At 36.3% G+C, this 20,047-nt stretch overlaps 4 pseudogenes; 2 read left to right on the top strand and 2 right to left on the bottom strand.

The window, feature by feature from the left end:
• Positions 1-68: 68 nt before the first annotated feature.
• LOC145133494 (putative RNA-dependent RNA polymerase 1 pseudogene) lies at positions 69-1,302 on the bottom strand (annotated as a pseudogene).
• Positions 1,303-1,566: 264 nt separating this feature from the next.
• LOC145132716 (metal transporter Nramp7.2-like) lies at positions 1,567-4,573 on the top strand (annotated as a pseudogene).
• A 10,963-nt stretch (positions 4,574-15,536) lies between these two features.
• On the bottom strand, positions 15,537-16,776 carry LOC145133502 (putative RNA-dependent RNA polymerase 1 pseudogene; annotated as a pseudogene).
• Positions 16,777-17,034: 258 nt separating this feature from the next.
• Positions 17,035-20,047, top strand: LOC145132824 (metal transporter Nramp7.2-like; annotated as a pseudogene).

Below are 20,047 nucleotides of genomic sequence, written 5' to 3' on the forward strand. Positions count from 1 at the left end.
TATAATCTATGTTCAACTCCATATAATCTATGTGTACGTATATATAGTAGATTAAGATACTATTTACATATCTCAAAAATATATCAACATTGATAATATTTACATCAAACCCTACAAGAAACACAATAATCAAAAACCACAATATTTACATCAACTCAAACTAAATCCAACAAGAAACAACAAAGACAACTATAGTGACTTCACACAACTTCAATCATATCAGATTTAAAGCAGTGCTAAACTGCTGTTGAAGCCAATCAGTATCAACATTTCTTCTAACCCTCCCCTTGCTTCTCTTAATCTCAATAAGCTTATCATGCACACACCAAGGAAAACTCAAAAAATGATCACGTGTTTTCATATCCTCATTATATTTACCCCAATAATCCGGATGATATGTCACATGATACCATGCAGATGCTTTCGCATACACATCATCATCTCCAACATCCACATTGCCTCTACCCTTCCAAAACCAATTCCTCGCTTCCTTTCTCAAAGACTTCACAGCCAAACCATTCCTCCCATCAAACGACCTCGACATTTTCATAATACTCCCACTCAACAATTCAGCCTCGGTTTTAATCCCATAATAATCCATCAAATTACCCAATTTGTAATCATACTCAGTTTTAAAATCAAAAGCTTCATCAACATAGTACTCAAACCCGCTGACTTCCAAGTCAACATCGTACGTTTGTCTCGCCACGTCACGCGTGAACGGGTTGACCTGGCTGTTTTGTGGGGCGATGTCTTTGACCTCACGAAAGAGTTTCCCAATCACGTTATATGATTCGTACGTTGTTTTGTTGGATTTTTCCATGAAATCAGGGTACTCTTTGACACGAAGATTTGCAGGGATTTCTGCGGGGACACGGGTTTTTGGAAAATCTACAGCTACTGAGAAAAGCTTTGCGAGCTCTATGCATGGTGGGGCCATTGCCTTTTCGAGTTCTCTGTCTGCAAATACTGTCTTCAACTTTCTGGTAAATTCGTGAAGTGTCAATTTTGTTATAGGTAAATAAAAATATTGAGAATGATTAGTTTGAAGTACATATCGAGAAAATCTACATGAAGGAGCATAGGCTCTGTCGCCTCTTCCCTCCTGAGCCTCAGAGACACGAAGCACAGAGCAGCAGGCGGTGATAGAGATAAGAGATGACACAAATTTTCCTTCCAGTGGGGATTAGGGGTTGAGAGCGAGAGAGATGGAGCGATGTGGGTACCTTTATGATGATGGTGATAGAGTGGATAAAGACGTAGATAAAGGACAAAAGGTAGAGGCGCAAAAATACAGGAGCTGAAGAGGTGTCTCAGTCTCATGGTAGAAGGGGGTTAGGGAGAAGCTCAGAATCCTTTTTTAATTCAAACGGCATGGACATGCCCACAAACTGAAAGCAACCTTTAGAATTTGAACTCCAGCAGCCATGCATCATTTTGTAATGCAAACGGCATGGACATGCTCAAAATCTGAAAGCAACATTTTGAACTAGAACTCTAGTAGCCATGAGTTATGTGCAGAACTCTAGTATAAGTAGCATACTCAATCCAATCCTTTACCATCAAATCTGTTCATACTGAGATTCTTCACATATATAGATTCTCCATTCCCACAGAGACAAAGACAGAGACAGAGATGGCAAGTCTGCAGCATGAACCACGAGTTACAGGAGGGAGCAATCTTGTTTCAGCTGTTGATCTTTCTGTTCTCAACTCCAAAGACTTTGATGATCATAAAGATATCGACCATGATCAGGTGATCTCTCTCTCTCTCTCTCTCTCTCTCTCTCTCTCTCTCTCTCTCTCACTCTCTTTCCACCCTCACAAACGTTAATTTCAAGATTGATATCTAACCATATGTTTGAAGTTTCTATTTGTTTAATAACAGTTTGATTAATTTGATAACCATATAATATGCAGAAACCTGGATGGAAAAGTTTTCTCTCCTTTGTTGGACCTGGTTTCCTAGTGTCATTGGCTTATCTCGATCCTGGCAACAGTAAGTTTTGATTTCTCAATATCTCATATTCTCATTGTAACTTATATATCTTAATCATTGTAAACTTATCAATGTTTTTTATGCAGTGGAAACCGATTTACAGGCAGGAGCCAACCATAGATACGAGGTAAACGTTTTCTCCATGAAACACCATAGTTGTAGTTCAAAAAAATCACCATTATTTTCAGCTACTTTGGGTGATTTTGATCGGGATAATCTTTGCACTTGTTATTCAATCTCTGGCTGCCAATCTTGGTGTAAGCACTGGTAAGACATTCACTGAACTAGACCTATGAATTTATCTATATATCCAGAAATAATTATAAATATCTAAACTTTAGTTATTCTGTTATTCAGGGAAACATTTATCAGAGTTGTGTAAGGCTGAATACCCTATCTTTGTCAAGTATTGCCTATGGCTGCTAGCCGAGGTTGCAGTCATTGCAGCAGATATTCCCGAAGGTACTAATTTTAATCATGCATATCCATGAAACTGATGTGAACATACGATTTAACTTTTTTTTAATAATATTTTGATTCATTTTCTTTTGATGTTTGCAGTGATCGGAACAGCTTTTGCACTGAATATCTTATTCAAGATTCCAGTTTGGGTTGGAGTTCTCTCACTGGTCTCAGCACCCTCCTCCTTCTTGGCCTCCAAAAATATGGTGTAAGAACTTCAATCATGATTCGTTTTCTTTTGATGTTTTCATAGTTGGTGTTTCCTAATATGAAAACACATGGAATGTTGGTTTCATATATCCATAGGTGAGGAAGCTTGAAATATTGATAGCTATTCTAGTTTTTCTGATGGCTGGTTGTTTCTTTGGAGAAATGAGCTATGTGAAGCCACCAGCTGGTGATTTGCTATAGGGAATGTTCATTCCTAAACTTAGTGGTCAAGGCGCCACTGGTGATGCCATTGCTCTACTTGGTGCCCTTGTCATGCCGTAAGATCCCACTCCCAAAAAATAAAAAATAAAAACCTATTTCTCATATATTTATATTCCCTAAATCTACTTTGGTTTATTAACATTAAGTTCACTTTTTTTAATAGGCATAACTTGTTTCTCCATTCGGCTCTTGTTCTTACTCGAAAGATACCAACTCGAGTTCTTATTCATGATGATGTTTTGAATTACAGGATGCATGCAGATACTTCTTGATAGAGAGTGGCATTGCGCTCTTTGTAGCATTCTTGATCAACGTCTCAATGATCGCTGTTTCTGGCACTGTTTGCTCAGAAAAAAACCTACCAAGTGAAGAAATGGATCGTTGCAACGATCTCAACCTTAACTCAGCTTCATTTCTTCTAAAAGTATGAGCTTATAAGATGTCAAATTTATAACTTCTATACCAACAACATTCACAAAACTTCTCATAATTAACCCCGGTTTTTACTACACAGAATGTTTTGGGAAAGTCCGGCTCTACTCTTTATGCAATTGCACTGCTAGCTTCTGGTCAGAGTTCAACAATCACAGGCACTTATGCTGGACAATTCATTATGTCGGTAGGTTAAAAGAGGTCTTTATTGGGTTTGCCTATTATAACTTTCTGCTGTTAATAATCAAGGTTAACACTAAGCATGTACTATTTGTTATTTTAGGGTTTCTTGGACTTAAAAATGAGGAAATGGCTCAGGAACTTGGTAACTAGGTGCATCGCCATAACACCGAGTCTAATAGTGTAAATAATTGGGGGGCCTTCTGGAGAAGGAAGACTAATTATAATAGCATCTGTATGTGACTCCATCTTTAAAGTTTCATTCTATAGGTAAGCATATTCATGATTCATTGAAACTGGACTTTAATGTAAGTATGGATCTTTTGCAGATGACACTGTCATTTGAACTTCCATTTGCACTCATTCCACTACTCAAGTTCAGTAGCTCAAGTACCAAAATGGGACCTCACAAGAACTCAATATTTGTGAGTTTCAATTTCGTAAATCAAGTATACCTGAAATTCATTTATAATATGATTATTTTTCTTCTACAGATCATTCTCTTCTCATGGGCACTAGGACTTGGAATAATTGGCATCAACATCTACTACTTGAGCACTGCATTTGTCGATTGGCTAATCCATAGCACTTGGCCAAAAGTGGCTAATGTGTTTATTGCAATATTAGTTTTTCCGGTCATGGCTGCTTATGTTCTCTCAGTGATCTACCTTATGTTGCGTAAGGATGTTGTGGTTACATATATTGAGCCATCAAAAGGTGACCCTATTGCTCAAGATAGCATGGAAAGTGGAAATGATGCTGATAGAAGACCAGAGTTGACAAATGCTCCTTATAGAGAGGATCTTTCTGACATTCCATTTCCACAATAGTGTATCTGAAACTTTCTGAGTGGATTCAAAGGCGCTCATTGGTATCTAGCCTTCTTAAACATTACTTCTTTATGTGTGTAGATCATCTGTGTTCCAGGATTGGTCATATACACTAAATGTCTAATCCTAAATGTAGGAGATTTGGTTGCTTGAAACCAAAAAGTTTAATTATCTGCGTTTTGTAAACCGAATGCGCTTTGTAAAGTGAATAAGAAAGTGTACGGCATCAGTTGAATCAGTTGAATCCGTTACAGCTTAACTTGTTTTTCTTCTTCGCATTATTAAGTGAATCTTCAAACTAATGCAACTATATCATATAACCAAGAAGACAAATAAGTCAGCACTCATGTGTGTTTTGGTCCTTTATTTAAAGCAACTTTAGAAAAGAGCAATTAATATTTGTGTGTGTGTGTGTGTGTGTGGGGGGGGGGGGGGAGGGTTGGGTCTAATATTCATAAAAATTAGTGGGCTACTACTACTTCTAAGCAAAAAGAAAAAAAAGGGGGGGGGGGTGGCCCTTAATAAGCTCCGCGCTTGTATGCCGAACACTTATTGCATGGTTTTAAATCTTTTTATACGATGTATGTGTGAAGACCAAAGGGTTTCTAACCCAACGGTATCAGGTGTTGCCTTTCCTCCTTGAGATTGAAAGTTTAAGTCCCGTCATGAACATAGGTGGAATTAAGTAGTAGATTAGATTTGTCGTTAAAAAAAAATATATGTTTTAAAGATATGCCCACTAAAACAACAAATTAGTTACGCTCTTAATAAATACATAGGCCTATTGAGTTACACACAATCCACAATCTAAAAGCAATAAATAAATAAATACGGGGGATAGTTTATTATGATAGATTTTATGCATAAGAACAATCCTATGTGCTCATACAAACCCTAATGTTTGGATCTAGGTTTTTCTATTGTACATGCAATGAATCCAAGACTTACAAACCCTAGATCTATCAAATAAGAACTGAAATAAGGGTTTAGTAATTACCTTTGATTATTATATATAGCAATAACAATCAATCCTTGCTTTGATTGACTTCAGAAAGCTTAGTGCCTCAAGTGTTGCACCTCTAATGGAGTCACAAACACCACTAAGCAACTTGGATGAAGAGGGAGGAGAGAGGAGGCACCAAAAACGGCTGGAAACCCTAGAGGGACTCTTAGCCACGTTTTTGGGGCATAGGGGTCCTATATATACATGTAGGCTATTAGGGTTTGCAACTAGGAAACCCTAATCTGACTGCTTAAGCCCTAAGCAGTCCAATGGACCATTCCAGAAGGCCCTTGGACGATTTCTTTATGGTCCTCCATATAGAATTCGTCCATTGCCATCCAATGGATCCTAAGTCCAACTTTGTAACTATCTTATAATTACAATATCAGTCTCCTTAATTTAATTAATCTCTTTTAGTCACAAAATTAATTCTTAATTAATTCTTGACTAATATTAATTAAACATTATGATTTCTCCTTTAATATATTAGTCTTATAATATATTAATAAATCATAATTAAACCTTTCTCTCGTTAATTCATCCTACATATTGCTATGGTGAAGGCAACCCAAAAGGACCATGCTCATAATCGGGTCAAGTACATACCAAAATAGTTATGGACTTAGACACTAATCCAACAGTCTCCCACTTGGATAAGTCTAATAACTATTTTGCATAACTTCAGAACCTGATCATTGTTATTCTGTGATAATGATTATTGTACATACTGTCTTTGTGACTTATGCTGTTATGTTATTTAGTGTAAATGTTGTTATATGTGCTTACGTTGAGTTATGTGCTATTTATTATACATCATGCTTTGTGATTATGCTATGATTGTGATTATGCTTTGCTGAGTTAGGACCGGAGGGTCCACCCGAGTTGTGGGACCGGAGGGTCTCCACTGGAACACATTGACTGGAGGGTCATTTCGAGTTAGCCTCGAGTGGCTAATGAGATGTGTGTGGTATTTTGGGGGACTCACTAAGCTTCGTGCTTACCGTGTTATGTGTTATGTGTTTCAGGTTTTCCTCAGGATCACGGGAATGTACCGGCTTGATTGTATACATCAGTGAAAGAGTTATAATTTGAGGATCCTGGATTTTAATCAAACAATTATAGTGATGTGATTTGTGAATTAAATAAATGAGATTCTGTGAAACGTGTTATGAGGATTTTGTAATTCCAAATGAAAATTTTATATGAAAAATTCACGGTGTTACACATATCGTGTCAAATTCGTGGCTGACACGTTTTCCTGACACGAATACACGAATTGTCAGGTCTACCATGCGTGGTTTGTGAATAAAGGTGATGCCACGTGGATATTTTACTATTCCACAACCAACCCACCAAGTTATAGAAATGCTATGCACCGATGATTAGGTAGTGAAAGTTCAAAAAGAAGAAAGAGATAAAGAGAGAAATATGAGGGAACCAATCAAATGCAGTGTCTCCGTCCGTCTCCATGGTCACGCCACAATGCTTTATTTGGATTGCTTTTTCAAAGAAAACTACAATGCTATACTTGGTAGATTTTTAAAGTAAAATGCCTTGATAAGAATAAAATGTAATGCTTTTTTAATGTAAGATGTCTTAATAATAAAGTGCAATGCTTCTATTAGGTTGACATTTTAAAGAGAAGTATGTTGATACAACTGGAAGATTTTTGAAAGTAAAACGCCTAGAGAATAAATAAAAATAATACATACAAAAAGAATTAATAACACACAACAAGGTATAAAGATGTTTAATAGATCATACCTGGATTAAGAACTTAAAGTAATCTGCTATTTCTCAGTACACTTGGAGTAAAACAAGATTCAGTATCTCCACCATAGCTAAAAAGAATTAAGAAATCACAACAAAATATACAGATGTTTAGCATCACTCAGTTGTGTCTTACATTGTCAATGAGAACATAAATGAATACAAATGGGCAATAAGGTAAAATTGGATTTATACCTTCACATTGTTCATCCAATAGTGTGCTGAACTTTGCAGTGCAGTTATGAGCCAGCCACTGCAAACCCTTGTCCACCACTTGAAAGTATCACTAAATGCTCTTTTGAAGTTATTGAGAGTCTGAATCGATTTTGATCAATTCAGTCCAAACCAACAAGCAACATAAGAATCCAAACTTGAATGTCCTGTTATAAAATGTAAAATTAGTAAAGATTCAACACCAATCAACTGAAGGCATGGAATAATTATAAAATAACACATCATATAAAACCTTGATATTGACATAAATTGGTAAAGCCTCTTTGATTGGATCCATGGAAGCATCTTTGACTTAATTATTCCTGAATAGATGAAGTATAATTAGAAGTATAATCAAACTAAGGAAATAGAAAGCACTCAATAGTTAAATAAAATTAAAAAAAAAAGAACCTGTAAGATAAACCAAGTCAAGATACACAACTAATTTTACATGTACTTTGTTTTCAACTTCTTGGAAGGGCAGATGGAGTTCTCTATTCTTAAGTTTTCAGATCAGTTCCTTACGCTGGGTGTACAAGGGGTACACAGGGCGTAAGTCAACCAAATTTTGGGACAGTTCAAAATGTGAGTACGCTGGGCATACATAGGCATACGCCGAGCGTACTCATGTTGCTTCCAAACCCTAAATTCTACGATGTGACCCCTATTTAATCACCTTTTCCATCCTTTGGACATTCCCTCATCCAGCCTCCATTCCGTCTAAACCCTAAAACGAAACCCTAGCTTGTGTATGAGAGATTTGAAGCTTAGAAAGTGAATCTTGAGTGTTTGGTGCTAGGAAGAAGATCATTCAAGAGGTGGTGGTGCACTCTGGTTTGTAGATCCATAAACTTCATCCTCTTGTGCACATTTTCAAGGTATATAGTTCAAATCTTGGAGCTTGTTTAAATAGATCTTGTTTAGTCTTGCATTTTGGTCCTTTTTGTCCTAAAGCTTGCATGGATCTTTGTGAGTATGGAGTAGTCCAAATATGTTAAGTCATCATTTCAGACATTCTAAGATGTCTTGAGTCATAAAAATGATAGCTTAGCCATTTCCTTTCTTCCATGCAAGAGTTGTTGGGGGGGGGGGTTTATGAAGTAAAAGTTATGGGTTTTGGATTTTAGCTCCTTGTAGCCATGCAAAGGCTTAAAGTCAGAGACCTTATGGATTAAGACGTTTTTTAGGGGCCAGATCTGTGATTGGAATGGATGTCTTAAGGATTAAGACTTTTTGCATGGAGATCTTGATAACAGCTTACGTACACTAAGCATATGCTTGGCTACCCCCAGCCCAGCGAGATGCGAGCCCTTTTCTGGTGTTGCGCTCTACACCCAGCGTAGAGTTGAGTATGCCGAGCGTATTGACCAAGGTTGACTTTTGTTGACTTTTATGGAATTTGACCATTTGAGTATGAAGTGGATGGTGAGGGTTTTATGAGGGGTAAAATGGTCTTTTACTCTAAGTATAAAATGGATTGTCTTGGGCCTAATAGTATGTGAGAGAAATATCCTAATTATTAATTAAGGTTAATCGGTGTATGTAATTATGCGGAATCTAGTTCCAGCAATTCGGGTGTGAGTTTTATCAGTCATTAGTGTAAGGTGAGTCTCCTCACTTATTCTTACCTGTATAGTAGAATAGATGTATATGTATTTGACGATCAACTGGGTCTAAGTGTTATTACTGTGTTTGTGTTGTTTATATGTGTTAAGACTATGGGTAGGCTCCAGGGTTGCTGATAACCTACAAAGGGTGTTGTTGCCCACTAAAACTTCGGGTAGTCTCCAGGGTTGCTGATATTCATAGTTGTTTTATGTGTTGTGCTATATGTGATATTTTTGGGGAAGTCGCTAAACTTTGTCCTTACAGTTTTTGATTAAATGTGTTTCAGGTACTTCTGAGAAACGCGGGAAAGTGAAGGCTTTATTATATACATTCGCTTGGAGATTTTGTTGCTGGGTATTTTGGGATACTCTGATAATTTTATATGGATTTGTATTTTGACCTTATGGTTTTCTTGTGATGGGTTTTATGAAACATGTTTTATTATGAGGTTAAAAATGAAAATTTTGGGTTGAAAAATTGGATGTTACACGAACCTATTCAGATAATATAACAAGTTCCTTAGAACTTGTACGAACTTGATACGATATTGCTTTGTTTGACTATTAACCGAATCTGGTAGTCATTTGTTACCCGCCTCATCGAGTCTCGTCATATAATCACTAAATGGCTTTACTCTTTAAACTGTTAGTTCAATAACTCTCGTCACTTCAACCCATAATCTGAGGTTTATATTTTTTAGATTTTACTGATCGAATTAATAATCTAATTATGTTGTTGGGTCGGTAATAGCACTTTATTATAATCCGACAGTCTAACTTGGGTCTTGACCCTCGTTCTATGATTATGTCAAAATATTGAAAAACAACATAAATAATGCAATGAATGTGTATGCCTTATGTGCTTAACATTCCTCGTTACACGTACTCTCGTACCCCGTACATCACTTCTCGATCGACCAACACCCTTGCCAAACATGTACGCGAGAATGATGGAAGACTCAAATTTATAGGGCTATTTGGCCGATGCCACGTGATGGCATTCCAAGCACCAAGTCGTGATGAATGCAACATGCCATTCTCTGAAATAGCAACATATTTTTAAAAAGGTCGTAATTTTCTCATACGAACTCCGTTTTTTATGTTCTTTATAGAGTAAATTACACGAGTCGTCCCTCGTGCAGGTGCCAAAATACACGTCCAGTTTCTATTTTCAAAAATTAACTCGAACCGTCCCTCGTTACATTAAAACATATACGCTTCATCCCTCGAGACATAAAAAGACAATTTTACCCTTATTATTTCTTTTTTGATTTATTTTTTATTTATTAATAATTTATTGATTTGTTTATTATGAAAATAATTATTTATTTTCTTTTATCAAAGATATTAAATAAAGATCCTTAAACCCTAAGCACGCCGTCCTCTTCCATCATTTCTTCTTCAGTCATCTCCACCTCCACCAGTATCATCGCCGGCTTCAACGACTTCAGGACATCTTCGTCTCTTCGGCCACTCCTGCGATGCTATCAAACCATTACCCACCACAACTCAACCCACCCTTCCTCTTCCATTTCCCCTTTTTTCCTTCTGTCCACACCGAAATCAGGTCATCGAACCAGGTACAAGTCCATCACGCAAGATCAGATAAGAGGGACATTGAGATCGGAGAAGCAGGTCAGATCGAACCCAAATCGTCTCCATTGATAGTCCTCCTCTGCGATAACACAATGATGTGAACCCTAGATGATGCGACGATGGCAGCGCACCGGTGACGATGGCGGCTCACAGTTGGCAATGGTGGTTCACCGATCGAACGAAGTGCAGACTTACAACCCCCTTTTTCCATCCCCCTCTGTAATGAATCAGATTTGCAGGTTCAGTGAATAAGGTTTGCTTTCAATTTAAGAACCCTAAATCATTTGCTTTCAATCAGTTTTGTATCAAATCAGATTTTCCATCTCCCTGACTCTTACTTCCTAATTTACCCTAATTATTCATTCTTGTTTTGCAGGTGGGTTTTCCGATGGTGGATGGTGGTGGTGTTAACAGTAAATGTGCTTGTTTTGATGGTGGGTTGAGTATATGTTGTTGGTTTGGTGAATGAGGTGATGGTTTGTAGTTATTTTTGGTGAAACATGTTAACATTAACGAAGGAGTGGGTTGGGTGAAGTGAGGGGTAGCGGTGGTGCTACATTTTCCGGTGAGAAGTGGTGGTGGTGCTCCATTTTCTGGTGGTGGCGTAGATTACCGGTGGTGGTGGTGGTCAGTTCTTATTCCACAAAATAGAAAAATAACTAAAATAATTTTTAGTAATTAAAAATAATCAGAGCAAATAATTAAAATAATTTTAATAATTAAAAATGTTCAAAATAAATGAAAAAGAAAAGAAAAAGGACATTATAGTCTTTTTTATGTATCAAAAGGGATGAAACGTGTAAATTTAAACTAACGAGGGATGTACCGTGCAACTTTTAACAATACGAGAGACGGTCCGAGTTAATTTTTGAAAATAGGGACTAAACGTGCATTTTGGCACCTGCATGAGGGACGATTCGTGTAATTTACTCTTCGTTATATCTACGGAATGGTCTCGAAGAGTACTAGAACTTCCTTTCATTTATGGAAGACTCAAAGGGCTATTTGCCCAACGCCACATCGTGTCATTCCAAGCACCAAGTATTAAGTCTTGGTGAATGCCATGTGTCATTATCTAAAATAGCAGCTTACTTTTAAAATGGTCATATCTTCCTCATATGCACTCTGTTTTTATGTTCTTTATATCCACGGAATCGTCTCAAGGAGTACTATAACTTCCTTTCATTTGTTTACTGCTAATGACATTTCATTTTTAATTTGATTTCTTGCTAATGAGGTAACGATTTTTCGAGCGTTACAAGAAAGATCTACAAAAGAGTATAGGATCATAGTTGAAGTTGTATTGTAGATGCTAAAGAAGTTAGTTTTAGATATCTTTGATTCATAATGGTCTGATGATAATAAAAGTTGAACCGCTTTTTAGTCTTTGATGCATTTCCTCAAACACCTCACATGCAAATCGAACGATGGTCTGTAGAGAAGAGTAAAAAAATTGAATGATTGATGTCATGAATTTGTATAGAAATTGAAATGTATATCCACAACTTTTGTGAATTTATATGTTTAATTATCGATATGGTGTTCTTTTGAGTATATGAAACTTTTAACCTTAAAATGATTATTAGTTCTTAAAATGTCATTCTTAACTTTTTTTTTTAAATCATGTAAGTATGTACACCGTTATGTTCGAATTTTGTAATTTATGTGAGAAAAAAAGTTGCTTGCATTTAACTTTTAGTCCCTATTTTGTTGTTGAATTTAAACGGATTCGATTCATAAGGATCATAAGAATTTTTTTAATCATAATAGATTAATGATTAATAGCAATTTTGAATCATAAGAAATTTTTTAATCATAATATATTAAGGCCCATGACAATTTGAATGATAACAATCTAATTTGAATTATAACAATCTAAGTCATAAAAATTAAGGATATTAAACATTTTAAATTATTATTTTATGAATAATATTATTTTGGATCATAATAGTCTGAATCATATCATTTCAGCATTTCTAACTAAATTATAATTTTTACAAAATTGATTTATAAATAGTTTTGAATCATATCATTTTTAACCAAATCTTGAAATTTTGTAAAATAAAGTGTGAAATCTAAATAAGTTTTATATTATAATATTTTGGATCATATCGTCTAGGATCATGTTTGATTTTTGTATAGATTTTAATTTATAATAGGTTTTGGATCAATAATATTATGGATCATGTTGTTTATGATCATATCATTTCCATGTCAAAATCAATGAAGCTTTCCTTTGTCTACGATTATGTGTTTTTAAACTAAGTCAGTACATTTTCAACATTTTCATGTACAATCAAGAAAAAACATCATAAATGGTCCCTATGGTTACCCAAAATCTGAAGTTTAGTCCCCGTGGTTTAAAAACCTCATAAATGGTCCCTGCGCTTTCAAAACTTTTGATGTTTGGTCCTTTTTATTAACTCCGTTAGCTTTCTACCGTTAAACGAAGGATATTTCCGTCATTTAACTATCCAAGGACCTTTTATGAAGTTTTCTTTTATTTATTTCACCTTTGACAAAGCTACACGTAATCACCTTCATTTCCTGGAAACTTGTCCCCTTTCCTTTTCCCTATTATACATATAAACCAATACCCACTTCGCATTTTCCTCCAGATCTCACTTCTTTTCGTTGAATTCATCATCTTTCCCACTTGGGTATCAAGAAATCAGCTATCTTAAACCATGGAAAACAACAATCAATCGTCTTTTTTGGCAGTACAGTGATCAACTTCGTGTTCAAAGCAACAATCTTTTCAGCCTCTCCCTTAACGACTCCATCTGGAGCCACCTCATACGCCTCCAAACGCCCCGAAAAAGAACGCCGAAACTTCGACATCCATGTCGGCGGTCACTTCACCAACTCAAACACCATTAACACCAACCACTCCAGTTCATCCAACTCCGATTTTAATGGTTTTAACTTTGACTTTAAAGTCGGGTCGACTAATCAAAACTAGACCGGTGATTTTGGGATCAACGGTGGGTTTAACAAAGGAGTTAACTCAAAGCCCGGTTTTAATTTTATTACCATTGATCTTAATTTCGAGAAAAATGGGTTCAAGAAAGATGGGAAGTTTGGTAAAAATAGCGACGATGATCATCTTTCATTTGGGGTTAAACGTGGGAAGAACAAGAAGAAAAAGAAGAAAGAACCTAAAAGTCATTTGGGGTTAACCACACTTTGATTCTTCTTCAAGCTCTTTGGTTGAATCCACTTTGTTACTTTTAGGTTTAAGTAATCAGAGTAGGATGAAAGGCAGTCGGATTTGGCTATGGAGATGAAGGCAGCGAGCATGAGGGCTAGGAAAAAGAAGAAAGAACCTGAAAGTCATTGATCCAAGATCTGGATGGAAATTCTTAAACATCAACCATCTGGAGAAATCACTTCATTTAATTGTCAAGACTCAAGAAGATTGGGGATATTTAACATTGAGGATGAAGGCAGCGAGCATGAGGGCTAGGAAAAAGAAGAAAGAACCTGAAAGTCATTGATCCAAGATCTGGATGGAAATTCTTAAACATCAACCATATGGAGAAATCACTTCATTTAATTGTCAAGACTCAAGAAGATTGGGGATATTGAACATTGAAGATTTTGTAGTAGCTTTTCAACATATTTTTATGGTGTTCCTCTAATGTTGAGACAAGGATTAACATCATGTTATGCGTTTTTAATTTTTCAAGTGTATGTATGAGTTTGGAGTTTTAGTTGTTGATGAAGGGTGGGGGAGGAAGATGATGGGGGTGGGCGGTGCTATTTTTGGTCGTGTTGGAGAGAGAGAGAGAGAGAGAGAGAGAGAGAGAGAGAGAGAGAGAGACCCTTGGTTATTAAATTTATTTAAAGAAAATAAATAAATAAAAGAAAACTTCATAAAAGGTCATTGGATAGTTAAATGACGGAAATGCCCTTCGTTTAACGGTAGAAAGCTAACGGAGTTAATAAAAATGACCAAACATCAAAAGTTTTGAAAGCGCAGGGACCATCTATGACGTTTTTAAACTACGGGGACTAAACTTCAGATTTTGAAAAACCACAGGGACCATTTATGATGTTTTTTCTACAATCAAATTCATATCAAATTGAGAGTGTAAAAAATAATTAAATGGTGGATATTGTGATACGTAAGGTGTCATTTAAAAATTGAGTGTAGTTTAAATTTAACATAAATTAAAAAAGAATACCAAAGTTTGATTTTCAATAGAACACAACAAATCTAATTTCCATAGAACTATTTTACACGTCCGATAATTGTTTTACACATGAAGAAAAGGTTTTACAATAGAGCACAACAAACAACCGCTTTACAAGTATGATAATAGCATTTTAAATATTGAACACACAACAAAGGCAACAATGAGAGGAGGGGGGGGGGGGGGAGGGGAGGGAGAGTCTCACATTTGAAGATTTCGTCGGAACAATCTTGGGATGACGTCAACAGGTGACATGGTCGTCAGAGAAAGTAGAGAAAACAAGGACCTGTTAATTTTAGTACATAATATTGTTTTGATATATAACGATAAAAATAAAAAATGTTATATGGTAATCATCAACATTCCTTATTGAATTGGATTTTAATTCCCTCCTCCTGTTTTTGGAATTTCGTTTCCCTAGTTTAATGAAAAGTCAAAATCATTTAGGATTCCAATTCATTTTAAAAACTTGAATCAAATAGAAAAATAAACTTTAACATGGAAATGCGGCGGAACTGGATTCCAAATCTTATTAATTTCAAACCAAAAGACTTTATATTTCTTTTGTCAAACACTTTACTTCAAATAAAACTACACATTCCACCTAATATACCTAAGAACTAATAAAGTCACTAAAGTCCAAAGTTATAGTCATGATGTCAAATTATTTTCATCAATCCTACAAGGATCTAGGTAAGCATTAGTAGAAACCGATTACTTTTTTTTTATCACCTCTTGTTCAACTCCATATAATCTATGTTCAACTCCATATAATCTATGTGTACGTATATATAGTAGATTAAGATACTATTTACATATCTCAAAAATATATCAACATTGATAATATTTACATCAAACCCTACAAGAAACACAATAATCAAAAACCACAATATTTACATCAACTCAAACTAAATCCAACAAGAAACAACAAAGACAACTATAGTGACTTCACACAACTTCAATCATATCAGATTTAAAGCAGTGCTAAACTGCTGTTGAAGCCAATCAGTATCAACATTTCTTCTAACCCTCCCCTTGCTTCTCTTAATCTCAATAAGCTTATCATGCACACACCAAGGAAAACTCAAAAAATGATCACGTGTTTTCATATCCTCATTATATTTACCCCAATAATCCGGATGATATGTCACATGATACCATGCAGATGCTTTCGCATACACATCATCATCTCCAACATCCACATTGCCTCTACCCTTCCAAAACCAATTCCTCGCTTCCTTTCTCAAAGACTTCACAGCCAAACCATTCCTCCCATCAAACGACCTCGACATTTTCATAATACTCCCACTCAACAATTCAGCCTCGGTTTTAATCCCATAATAATCCATCAAATTACCCAATTTGTAATCATACTCAGTTTTAAAATCAAAAGCTTCATCAACATAGTACTCAAACCCGCTGACTTCCAAGTCAACATCGTACGTTTGTCTCGCCACGTCACGCGTGAACGGGTTGACCTGGCTGTTTTGTGGGGCGATGTCTTTGACCTCACGAAAGAGTTTCCCAATCACGTTATATGATTCGTACGTTGTTTTGTTGGATTTTTCCATGAAATCAGGGTACTCTTTGACACGAAGATTTGCAGGGATTTCTGCGGGGACACGGGTTTTTGGAAAATCTACAGCTACTGAGAAAAGCTTTGCGAGCTCTATGCATGGTGGGGCCATTGCCTTTTCGAGTTCTCTGTCTGCAAATACTGTCTTCAACTTTCTGGTAAATTCGTGAAGTGTCAATTTTGTTATAGGTAAATAAAAATATTGAGAATGATTAGTTTGAAGTACATATCGAGAAAATCTACATGAAGGAGCATAGGCTCTGTCGCCTCTTCCCTCCTGAGCCTCAGAGACACGAAGCACAGAGCAGCAGGCGGTGATAGAGATAAGAGATGACACAAATTTTCCTTCCAGTGGGGATTAGGGGTTGAGAGCGAGAGAGATGGAGCGATGTGGGTACCTTTATGATGATGGTGATAGAGTGGATAAAGACGTAGATAAAGGACAAAAGGTAGAGGCGCAAAAATACAAGAGCTGAAGAGGTGTCTCAGTCTCATGGTAGAAGGGGGTTAGGGAGAAGCTCAGAATCCTTTTATAATTCAAACGGCATGGACATGCCCACAAACTGAAAGCAACCTTTAGAATTTGAACTCCAGCAGCCATGCATCATTTTGTAATGCAAACGGCATGGACATGCTCAAAATCTGAAAGCAACATTTTGAACTAGAACTCTAGTAGCCATGAGTGATGTGCAGAACTCTAGTATAAGTAGCATACTCAATCCAATCCTTTACCATCAAATCTGTTCATACTGAGATTCTTCACATATATAGATTCTCCATTCCCACAGAGACAAAGACAGAGACAGAGATGGCAAGTCTGCAGCATGAACCACGAGTTACAGGAGGGAGCAATCGTGTTTCAGCTGTTGATCTTTCTGTTCTCAACTCCAAAGACTTTGATGATCATAAAGATATCGACCATGATCAGGTGATCTCTCTCTCTCTCTCTCTCTCTCTCTCTCTCTCTCTCTCTCTCTCTCTCTCTCTCTCTTTCCACCCTCACAAACGTTAATTTCAAGATTGATATCTAACCATATGTTTGAAGTTTCTATTTGTTTAATAACAGTTTGATTAATTTGATAACCGTATAATATGCAGAAACCTGGATGGAAAAGTTTTCTCTCCTTTGTTGGACCTGGTTTCCTAGTGTCATTGGCTTATCTCGATCCTGGCAACAGTAAGTTCTGATTTCTCAATATCTCATATTCTCATTGTAACTTATATATCTTAATCATTGTAAACTTATCAATGTTTTTTATGCAGTGGAAACCGATTTACAGGCAGGAGCCAACCATAGATACGAGGTAAACGTTTTCTCCATGAAACACCATAGTTGTAGTTCAAAAAAATCACCATTATTTTCAGCTACTTTGGGTGATTTTGATCGGGCTAATCTTTGCACTTGTTATTCAATCTCTGGCTGCCAATCTTGGTGTAAGCACTGGTAAGACATTCACTGAACTAGACCTATGAATTTATATATATATCCAGAAATAATTATAAATATCTAAACTTTAGTTATTCTGTTATTCAGGGAAACATTTATCAGAGTTGTGTAAGGCTGAATACCCTATCTTTGTCAAGTATTGCCTATGGCTGCTAGCCGAGGTTGCAGTCATTGCAGCAGATATTCCCGAAGGTACTAATTTTAATCATGCATATCCATGAAACTGATGTGAACATACGATTTAACTTTTTTTTAATAATATTTTGATTCATTTTCTTTTGATGTTTGCAGTGATCGGAACAGCTTTTGCACTGAATATCTTATTCAAGATTCCAGTTTGGGTTGGAGTTCTCTCACTGGTCTCAGCACCCTCCTCCTTCTTGGCCTCCAAAAATATGGTGTAAGAACTTCAATCATGATTCGTTTTCTTTTGATGTTTTCATAGTTGGTGTTTCCTAATATGAAAACACATGGAATGTTGGTTTCATATATCCATAGGTGAGGAAGCTTGAAATATTGATAGCTATTCTAGTTTTTCTGATGGCTGGTTGTTTCTTTGGAGAAATGAGCTATGTGAAGCCACCAGCTGGTGATTTGCTATAGGGAATGTTCATTCCTAAACTTAGTGGTCAAGGCGCCACTGGTGATGCCATTGCTCTACTTGGTGCCCTTGTCATGCCGTAAGATCCCACTCCCAAAAAATAAAAAATAAAAACCTATTTCTCATATATTTATATTCCCTAAATCTACTTTGGTTTATTAACATTAAGTTCACTTTTTTTAATAGGCATAACTTGTTTCTCCATTCGGCTCTTGTTCTTACTCGAAAGATACCAACTCGAGTTCTTATTCATGATGATGTTTTGAATTACAGGATGCATGCAGATACTTCTTGATAGAGAGTGGCATTGCGCTCTTTGTAGCATTCTTGATCAACGTCTCAATGATCGCTGTTTCTGGCACTGTTTGCTCAGAAAAAAACCTACCAAGTGAAGAAATGGATCGTTGCAACGATCTCAACCTTAACTCAGCTTCATTTCTTCTAAAAGTATGAGCTTATAAGATGTCAAATTTATAACTTCTATACCAACAACATTCACAAAACTTCTCATAATTAACCCCGGTTTTTACTACACAGAATGTTTTGGGAAAGTCCGGCTCTACTCTTTATGCAATTGCACTGCTAGCTTCTGGTCAGAGTTCAGCAATCACAGGCACTTATGCTGGACAATTCATTATGTCGGTAGGTTAAAAGAGGTCTTTATTGGGTTTGCCTATTATAACTTTCTGCTGTTAATAATCAAGGTTAACACTAAGCATGTACTATTTGTTATTTTAGGGTTTCTTGGACTTAAAAATGAGGAAATGGCTCAGGAACTTGGTAACTAGGTGCATCGCCATAACACCGAGTCTAATAGTGTCAATAATTGGGGGGCCTTCTGGAGAAGGAAGACTAATTATAATAGCATCTGTATGTGACTCCATCTTTAAAGTTTCATTCTATAGGTAAGCATATTCATGATTCATTGAAACTGGACTTTAATGTAAGTATGGATCTTTTGCAGATGATACTGTCATTTGAACTTCCATTTGCACTCATTCCACTACTCAAGTTCAGTAGCTCAAGTACCAAAATGGGACCTCACAAGAACTCAATATTTGTGAGTTTCAATTTCGTAAATCAAGTATACCTGAAATTCATTTATAATATGATTATTTTTCTTCTACAGATCATTCTCTTCTCATGGGCACTAGGACTTGGAATAATTGGCATCAACATCTACTACTTGAGCACTGCATTTGTCGATTGGCTAATCCATAGCACTTGGCCAAAAGTGGCTAATGTGTTTATTGCAATATTAGTTTTTCCGGTCATGGCTGCTTATGTTCTCTCAGTGATCTACCTTATGTTGCGTAAGGATGTTGTGGTTACATATATTGAGCCATCAAAAGGTGACCCTATTGCTCAAGATAGCATGGAAAGTGGAAATGATGCTGATAGAAGACCAGAGTTGACAAATGCTCCTTATAGAGAGGATCTTTCTGACATTCCATTTCCACAATAGTGTATCTGAAACTTTCTGAGTGGATTCAAAGGCGCTCATTGGTATCTCGCCTTCTTAAACATTACTTCTTTATGTGTGTAGATCATCTGTGTTCCAGGATTGGTCATATACACTAAATGTCTAATCCTAAATGTAGGAGATTTGGTTGCTTGAAACCAAAAAGTTTAATTATCTGCGTTTTGTAAACCGAATGCGCTTTGTAAAGTGAATAAGAAAGTGTACGGCATCAGTTGAATCA

Source organism: Lactuca virosa, chromosome 8 (genome assembly GCF_052849685.1).
Source record: "Lactuca virosa cultivar CGN04683 chromosome 8, Lactuca_virosa_CGN04683_v6, whole genome shotgun sequence".
NCBI classification, from domain to species: Eukaryota; Viridiplantae; Streptophyta; class Magnoliopsida; order Asterales; family Asteraceae; genus Lactuca; species Lactuca virosa.